This window comes from Pseudophryne corroboree, chromosome 4 (assembly GCF_028390025.1).
Source record: "Pseudophryne corroboree isolate aPseCor3 chromosome 4, aPseCor3.hap2, whole genome shotgun sequence".
NCBI classification, from domain to species: Eukaryota; Metazoa; Chordata; class Amphibia; order Anura; family Myobatrachidae; genus Pseudophryne; species Pseudophryne corroboree.
Genome location: NC_086447.1, coordinates 558,895,618 through 558,904,839, shown reverse-complemented (window position 1 = coordinate 558,904,839; position 9,222 = coordinate 558,895,618). Strand labels below are relative to the sequence as shown.

Sequence of the window (9,222 nt, the reverse complement as noted above, 5' to 3'; positions counted from 1 at the left end):
GTTCATGTGACCACATCCACTCGTTATCTTTGTCCAACAACCATCTAAGAGAGGCTGTTCGTTCAGAGAGTTGAGAAATAAACTTTCCTAAGTAAGTAATCATTCCTAGGAATCTTCTGACGTCGTCTTTGTTGTTAGGACGTTCCATGTTCACTATGGCTGATATTTACCTTGGGTCTGGTTTTACACCTTGATCCGAGACCACGTTGCCCATAAAGGTCAGTGTATTCACGCCAAATTCACATTTGTCCTTGTTTAGCTTTAGATTCACTTTCTTGACAAGTTCCATTACTTGTCTCAATCTAGAATCATGTTCTTCCTTTGTAGATCCCCAGACAATAATGTCATCCATCATTGTTTCAACACCTGGAATATGTTCAAAAATCGTGTGTATCTTTTTGTGATATACTTCTGGAGCAGACAATATTCCATATGGTAGTCGAAGAAATCTGTATCGACCTTCTGGTGTATTAAATGTACGAAGCTTTGAGCTGGCCTCATCTAGCTTCATTTGCCAGAATCCTGAAGACGCGTCCAATTTACTGAACCATTTTGCTCCCGCAAATTGCGACATGATTTCATCTCTGGTTGGTAGTTTGAAATGTTCTCGTTTAATAGCTTTGTTTAAATATCTGGGGTCTAGACATATTCGGAGTTGTCCATTTTTCTTTTCAACAATTACTAAGGAGCTTACCCATTCAGTAGGCTCATCAACTTTCTGTATCACACCCAAAGCTTTCATGCGATTTAACTCTTGTTTCAGTTTTTCTCTCAGCGCAAACGGCACTTTTCTACAGGGGTGTATCACTGAAGAAACTTGCGTGTCTATATTTATTTTATGCTCTCCAGGCAAACAACCTAGACCTTTAAACAAGTCTCTGTATTCTGTAAACATCGATTTGCAGTCATCTTCTACTTGTGATGTCACCATTAAAACTTTCTTTAGCAAGCTTAGTTTCTCACAGGAACTTAATCCTAGAATCGGTTGCACATTTTTATCCACAATCAGTAGAGATGTTTTAAACTGTTGTCCCTTATATTTCAGTGTCACTAAGCATGTACCTTTCACAGGAATTTCCTCCCCAGTGTACCCTGTAACTTTCACTTTGGCTGGGTGAATTTTAGGTTTTACTTTAAAAGTCTTATAGTCTTGAAATGATATTAAATTCACCTGTGCACCAGTATCAAGCTTAAAGGGAATGACAATCTCGTTCACAGTTAAAGGGACAATCCATTCTTTCTTATCTGCACTGCAAAGTTCAATGCAATCCACAAAGAATTCATCTGTTTGTTTAACAGCATGCACTTTGGTTGTTTTACTTTTAATTTTACAGCATTTGGCAAAGTGATTAAGTCTACCACATTTCATGCAGGTTTTACCATAAGCAGGGCACATTTTAGGATTGTGAGCATTTCCACATCTACTACACATTTCTTTATTAGACTGTGGATTAGACTGCTTCATTCTTGAGAATGGAGGTTTGCATGGCTCTGTTTTCTGCACTACATGCACATCAGCATCAACTTCCTTGTGTAACTTTTTGGCTTGTAATCTAGTTATTTCTGCAGATCTACACATAGTCATTGCCTTTTCTAGTGTTAGCTCTCTCTCAGCAGTCTCTCTCTGAGTCCATTATCAGGTATTCCACAGACAATACGATCTCTAATCAGTGAATCCTTTAAATCACCAAACTCACAGGTTTTACTGAGTGATTGCAGCTCTGTAACATACTGATCAAATCCATCTACAGACTTCTGATCACATGTGAAAAACTTATATCTTTCATATGTCACATTTTTCCTTGGCACAAAGTAATCTTCAAACTTTTGCATTATAGAAGATAGCACCAGATTCTGCACCTCAGCAAACTGAAAACTATTATAAATGTCCAGCACATCCTCTCCTATCACATGGAGGAAAATGGATGCCTTCGTTTTGTCAGTCTCTGAATCAGCTCCACATGCAGCAAGATATATATTAAACCTTTGCTTAAATCTTTTCCAGTTTTCAGACAAGTTACCAGACATCAGCATGCCGGTTGGAGGAGCTAGTTTATCCATGGTTACTCACTGTTTGAAGATAGGAGCACACGTCAGGCTTTGCAGACACAGAGTATCCCAGCCACAGACTTCTGCATGATTCTGTCACACTCTGAGAGCACTAGCAGTCCAAGTTAAACTTCTTCTGACACCATGTTTTGTTCACACGTTTGTAAATCCAGTCATCAAGACACAGAGACATGTGAGTTCACTGCTGTGCTGTTTATTCCCTCCAACTCCAGGCACACTGCACACTGGACCACCCACTTCCCAGCATTCCCCTGGTCCCAGGGACCATCACTAAAGATTCAGGCTTACACCTATTAGTAAGGGAGTGTCTACAAATATTAATACACTAACATCACAGGGGGGAGGGTCCTGTGTGACACGGGCGCTAGCAGCAGGGCTTTTCTGTTAATTGTGGACCTATAGGGCTTCTGTAGCCCTGTAGAACACACGTGCAGTACTAGCCCATGTGACCACGCCTGCCATCAACAGTAAAAGTCGGAATGCAGCCATAGCAGAAATACACACTGGACCACCAAGGATCTTTTGCATTGTGAGTAGGCGGCCCACAACTTTTGGTGATAGAGTAGCCTGGGGGGCACCTGGCACCCTACACCCAGGGCCAGCCCGTCACTGAGGCCTGTGAATAGTAAAGCAGGGATGACCATCAATAGTTCATTTGCAGATGGTTTTATACCATCGCGGTTACCCATCAATGGTACCATCAATGGTTAACCCACTGGTGGCCAACTCCACTTACACCTCCAGTTCATTTAATCCCTCTTGTCTGCCTGATGATTGGTCACTTCTCTTTAGTATCTCTCACTATTCTAGGAGTTAAATTTACATTGTTATATAGAATACACTTAGTACCAGGTTCTTATTACACTTTTAATCCTATAAATATAGGTAGATTCATGATATGATTAACTACAGTATAAATAACCTATTATAATAGTACTATATACTTTCATAGAGTACTTATATACACTAAAAAAACAACAAATATCAGACTAGTTCCAATTCAAATTTATGTTGCTGTTTAAAAAAATTATTTATATTCAGGCCATTTACTTTTAATGTATTCATCATATTGACTTTATGAATAAACAATTTATTCTATTTATAATTTTTTCAATGAGATGAGACTGAATAGGAAGTTTATGAGGTTCACATAACTGGTGCTGGATTGAAATTGTAGTTTTTGTTCTGTGCTCATCGTTAGATGTGAGTCTGTTTTATTTCTGTAAATCACCATATAAAAAAAACACATATCTGTATGCATATTTTGTAACATCTTACACTTGTCACTCTTTACAAGTGGGGAGATGTAATGGGGGAAGGGAAGACATGAGTGAGTATAGGTTGAGTTCAGTAGTGGCGTGATCATATATTTGTGACTGAAGGCATATATATATATATATATATATTCTGCACACTTATATATGGCTAGTTTTAATCTTACTGTATCACATTTTATGACATTGATATGGTAAGTTATGGATACATTAAGTATATTATACAGCACTAGCTGGTAATATTAGTAATTTATTACATTGCAGTAGTGTTATTCAGTACAGCTATGTTTTATGCCTTATAGTGCCTGTTAGATAACTAAACTGTACTTATATTGATAATGTTTACCTTGCAATTTAGCACTGTATGCTGTAACATAGCCATATATTAATGCACATCTTATTGATCACTATTCCAGCTACTGTATATAGTGCGGTTGTTTAAGTAAGCTCTTCTTGTATACTAGTGTGTTGTGTGATCCATAGGCATGATCAACCTATTGTGTATGAGGGTATTGTGTCAGGAGAGGTACTTTGCCACCTGTAAGCTACACACAGGGTCCAGGGGGTAGGTGGGAAGTGTGGATTGACCAGGTTCCCATCCATTTGGCCCAGACTAGGTCTTATAGGCTTCTTAGCCCAAGAAGATGCTTCATCAGCCAGCACCTGGGTGCTGGGTTTAAAGCAGAGTCTCTCCCATGAGTCAGGGCTCCTGAAGGCAGTTAGCATCCAGGTGATAGGCCTGCTAGGGACAGTGGGATCCGGAAGACTGGGGCACTAGTGTCAGGATGCCGGGACCTGAAGGGTTGCTTATTAAGTAAGAGGGAATGAGGCAGGGCCTATCCTCCCTGGTTGTTTATGCTAGATACAGTGATATTTTGTTTTATGTGTATCTTTGTTTTTGAGCAACCTGAATAAAAGGTATTTGTTGTTTTTGCACAAGCCTGGAGTCAGTCGCTGGTGGAATTTTTGTAGCAGAGTACATTCTAGCAAGACTCCTGTTACAGTATCCATGATGATAGGCGCACATACAGTGACTCAGAAAGTATGACATCCCTAACATCGTGGGTCCTCAGTCCCGTTTCTGGGGATGACGTTCACAGAGTGAACACATTTGTAAGGTGAGAGTCTATGTTTGTTCGTAGCCTGATGAAGGATCGTAAAATAAAGCGCGTGAGCTGCAGTTCCAAAGTCTGTCCTTGTGCCAGTCCAATGACAAATGTTGTTTAAGTTGAATTTGGGGGTCTTTAGGACGTATATATATATATATATATACATACACTGCTCAAAAAAATAAAGGGAACACTAAAATAACACATCCTAGATCTGAATGAATGAAATATTCTTATTCAATACTTTGTTCTTTACATAGTTGAATGTGCTCACAACAAAATCACACAAAAATTATCAATGGAAATCAAATTTATTAACCCATGGAGGTCTGGATTTGGAGTCACACTCAAAATTAAAGTGGAAAAACACACTACAGGCTGATCCAACTTTGATGTAATGTCCTTAAAACAAGTCAAAATGAGGCTCAGTAGTGTGTGTGTGCTCCACGTGCCTGTATGACCTCCCTACAATGCCTGGGCATGCTCCTGATGAGGTGACGGATGGTCTCCTGAGGGATCTCCCAGACCTGGACTAAAGCATCCGCCAACTCCTGGACAGTCTGTGGTGCAACGTGGCATTGGTCGATGGAGTGAGACATGATTTCCCAGATGTGCTCAATTGGATTCAGGTCTGGGGAACGGGCGGGCCAGTCCATAGCATCAATGCCTTCGTCTTGCAGGAACTGCTGACACACTCCCGCCACATGAGGTCTAGCATTGTCTTGCATTAGGAGGAACCCAGGGCCAACCGCACTAGCGTATGGTCTCACAAGGGGTCTGAGGATCTCATCTCGGTACCTAATGGCAGTCAGGCTACCTCTGGCAAGCAGAAAAAAAGGGGGTGTTTTGGGAACCGCACAAGTCTTTAATTGTAATAATCAGTAGCCTCTGAAAAGACTGAATTATCCCGAATTGCTTCTTGATGTAGCAACTGGGGGTGTGGATAGTTAATCCTAGTCCCAATTATTGTTGCTTTCAGTGGTGCTCCCAAGAGTCAATTATATGCAGACAGAAAAAACCAAAACAAAGAAGTGTTGGAAAGTAGACTCTTTTTTGGGAGCACTCTAATTCAGAGGGTAGAAATATGATTTATCAATACTGGTAAAATCATTTTTATTAGGTTATTCATTAAAACATTTTTTGGAGTGTCTACGTAAAAAATTATAAGCTTTGCGAAAATATAGAACACATTACACATGGTACGTGATATCCATATCACAATATATCAATTGCCGGAGATAAATGGTTGTGGTTACAAAGTTCATGAGTCATTACACATTCGGACTCATGTGATATATGACCATCATTTATTCAGCAAATATCCATCATGGATTACAATCAATGCTGAGAATTAAATCATAGGTCATATGGGAGTCAGGTACCCAATAGTATATATATATAGGTAGGTGACACTGTATAGGGGAGTCAATTTCTTGCAGTACCAGGGTGTTCAGAGGTGGTCTCCCATCCTAGTATTAACCCGGCCTTTCACTGCTTAGCTTCCAAGGTCAGAAGAGATTGGGCATCTCCAGTGATGTATGACCGCAAATATTGTACTCTCCCTCTAGGATCACCTAAATGTGTGCAGCCACTTGGTTAAGTTACCCTCTAGCTGGGCAGTCACAATTAAGATATAGACATATTTGACAGCATATTTTGTAACGAGAAAGTTACAGAGTATCCACAGTTAGGCTTGCCTTTTCACTGATGCAAACCAATTTTTAGAAAATCCAAATGCCCAATATTTTGGGTGTGGATAATACTGTCGGGGAGTCAATTTGTTGCAGTACCTGGGTGTTCAAAAGTGGTCACCCATCCTTTTACTAGCCCGGCCTTTCACTGCTTAGCTTCCAAGGTCAGAAGAGATTGGGCATTTCCAGTGAGGTATGACCGCAAATATTGTACTCACCCTCCTGAATCATTCAAATTTTTAAATTGTATTTGCCAAGGATAGCAAATTATATATACATGTGGTACAATAAAGGATTAAATAAGATAATGTGTAGCCACCTGGCTTAATCACCTCGTAACATATCAGCCACAAAAAACAATATACTCATGAGTGAGGGCCTGTTGTGTGGGTAAAATTCCTGAACACCACACAATGTCCACAATTAGGACTTGCCTTTCACTCATGAAAATACCCAAAGAGCACCAGAACGGCCGAACAACAATTAGTAACTATATCAGTGCAGGATAAATTTATGCTGCACAGAAATAAATTTATGGTACACCCTAAAGCACTAATCCAGACCATAGATTAGAGGTGCCTGATGCTTGTAACCTCTAATAAGTACCTGCATATATTATGAGAAAGCAGGCTGGAAATGGTACTTGTAGATGATTTGCACATATGTTAAATTGCTTGAGCCTAATAAATTCAAAATTCTGAGCATATGCTGAGATTTGCAGTTGTTGAATTTCATCTAAAGAGGCACATTCAGTGCTTCCTATAGAGTTGATATCAGCTTGCTGTAATTTTTGTAGCCATGTGGGTGTTGCTTGAGCCTATTATGTTCAAAATTCAGAACATGTGCTGAATTTAGCCATTATTAAATTTCCAAAGAAAAAACAGTCAAATATTATTTATAGCAATTAAGGATAGTCCCGTTTGTATACCTTGATTGCTGAGGAAAAAATCCTTATGGTATTATTAATATGGATAGTTTATCCTGTATTGCTGGAAAGTATAATGTCACTTGTATGGCTGCTGTGGCTCAAAGACAAGAAGGAAGAAAGGGAAGAGAAGAATAGAGAAGGAAAAAACTTTTGGGCTGACAAGCTGATAATTTGTATGTGCAGATCGCAATGAAGGGAGTGCAGGGTGTACGATACCAGCTCCGGTTGTTGTGAGACCCGCCCGCTGCCGTGCCCGTGCTCCAGGAACTTCAGGGGCTGCTGCGGCGTCTGGTCAAAGTCTCCCCGTTCAGATGACGGAGCTTGCGGCCGTTGCCTGGTGACCGTCCTCGGGATTCCGGCTAGTGCGGTCACGTGTGCGCATCACGTGATCGCAGTACTTCCTCCTGACGTACGTTTCGCATACAATGCTTGATCACAGGACGTGCGGTGTCAGCTGGAAGTTGCAGTTTTTAAACATGAGTGCCTATGATTGATTAGACCTGATAATTGTATAACACTGGGTCAGCACTGATTAGATCATTTAGTTGTTAGATTGATGGTAATAAATGATTCAGTAGAACAGCTATCTAGAAAGTGTGAATATATTATATATTATATTCTGCAGGAGATGATTTACTAAGGGCTGTATCTTAATGCCATAGATGCTTGAATCTTTATATATCAATTGAATTATTGAGCTAAATTGATAAATTTGATTGAAATAGCCTGTGTTACATGTAAATGATGATTAAACTATGCTACATGTAGTGGATTATGTAAATTTCCAATTCAATGTGTTTATATTATTGTTGTGAGGGCTCTGGATTGTATAGAATTATTATATTATGAAAGTATTAGGAGAGGAGGATAATTTATAATGTATAGGAGTAAATTAAGATAAATTAATAATATATGATTTTATAAAAATATATAAATTATATAAATTATGATAGACATAATCTAAGTTATATAATGCAATGGATTAAATAGACATTATCATGCTGATTATGAATATGTTGTGACAGGTGAATAATTAAAATTGTGTGAGAATAAATTATAGTGATTAATGATGAATTATTAAAAAAGAGTAAATTATAATGGACATTGTATTCAATATAGTGTATATAAATGATTTGAAAAATAAATAAAAATGAAAATAAAAAATGAAGTGGCGATAAGGAATAATATGTGTGGTATCAATTAAGAGGGAGTGTCTGTAATGTGAAATATCGGTGACAATATATTGTGAGATAAATTGTACAATACGAGGGCAATTAACATTTAATAAAACATGAAGAGCCCATGTTTAACTATAGTGATAATAAGTGAAAGATGTGCATGTTATTGGAACTTTATAATGCATATGTTGATATGGGCTAGTGATGAAATAGGATGTGCAAATCGTGTGTTTGAATTGATACAATTGCAGTGAGATGTGTATATGATAATGAACTATGATAATTATGGTGCTGATTGCCTGGAGTCATGGTAACCTTCAGTTCAGGAATACTCCATAATTTATATTCTCATTCATTCCTGCTGGATGTATGGATCCGAGCTTAAAAATCCACTCGCTTTCTTTTCTAAGCAGATTTTCGGTAAGATTGCCCCCTCGGATCCCGAGTCTGATCCTCTCCAAGCCAAAGACTTTTAATTCTTCCCACCTACTTTCATGATACGTATGGAAGTGACGGGCGACAGATGTCAGTTGTTTCATCTTGGCTTTATCTGAAGCAGCATTACGAATAGATCCTATATGTTCTAGAATGCGCTGCTTGAAAGGACGCGTAGTCATGCCTATGTACTTTTGATTGCAACTGCATCTAAGGCAGTAGATGACCCCTTCTGTTAGACAGTTCATGTAGTCCTAGACCTAAAATTCATAAAAACATCCATAAGCCTCCAGGTAGACCCATTGTGTCAGGGATAGGGGGTCTAACAGAAAGAGCCAGCATTTTCCTCGATCTGCACCTCCGGCAATTTGTCTTGGATCTGCCCTCATATGTCCAGGACACGACGGACATACTAAGGAAAATACACGATTTAAAATTAGAGGAGAACCAATATTTGGTATCACTAGATGTTGAGGCACTATATACCTCTATAAGTCACCAGGATGGGGTAAGAGCTGTAGAATATTTTTTACACAA

General features: G+C 39.0%; 2 pseudogenes; both read right to left on the bottom strand.

Annotated features, from left to right (window-relative positions):
• Positions 1-5,883: 5,883 nt before the first annotated feature.
• On the bottom strand, positions 5,884-6,003 carry LOC134912242 (5S ribosomal RNA; annotated as a pseudogene).
• A 228-nt stretch (positions 6,004-6,231) lies between these two features.
• Positions 6,232-6,351, bottom strand: LOC134912010 (5S ribosomal RNA; annotated as a pseudogene).
• Between the last annotated feature and the right edge of the window lie 2,871 nt (positions 6,352-9,222).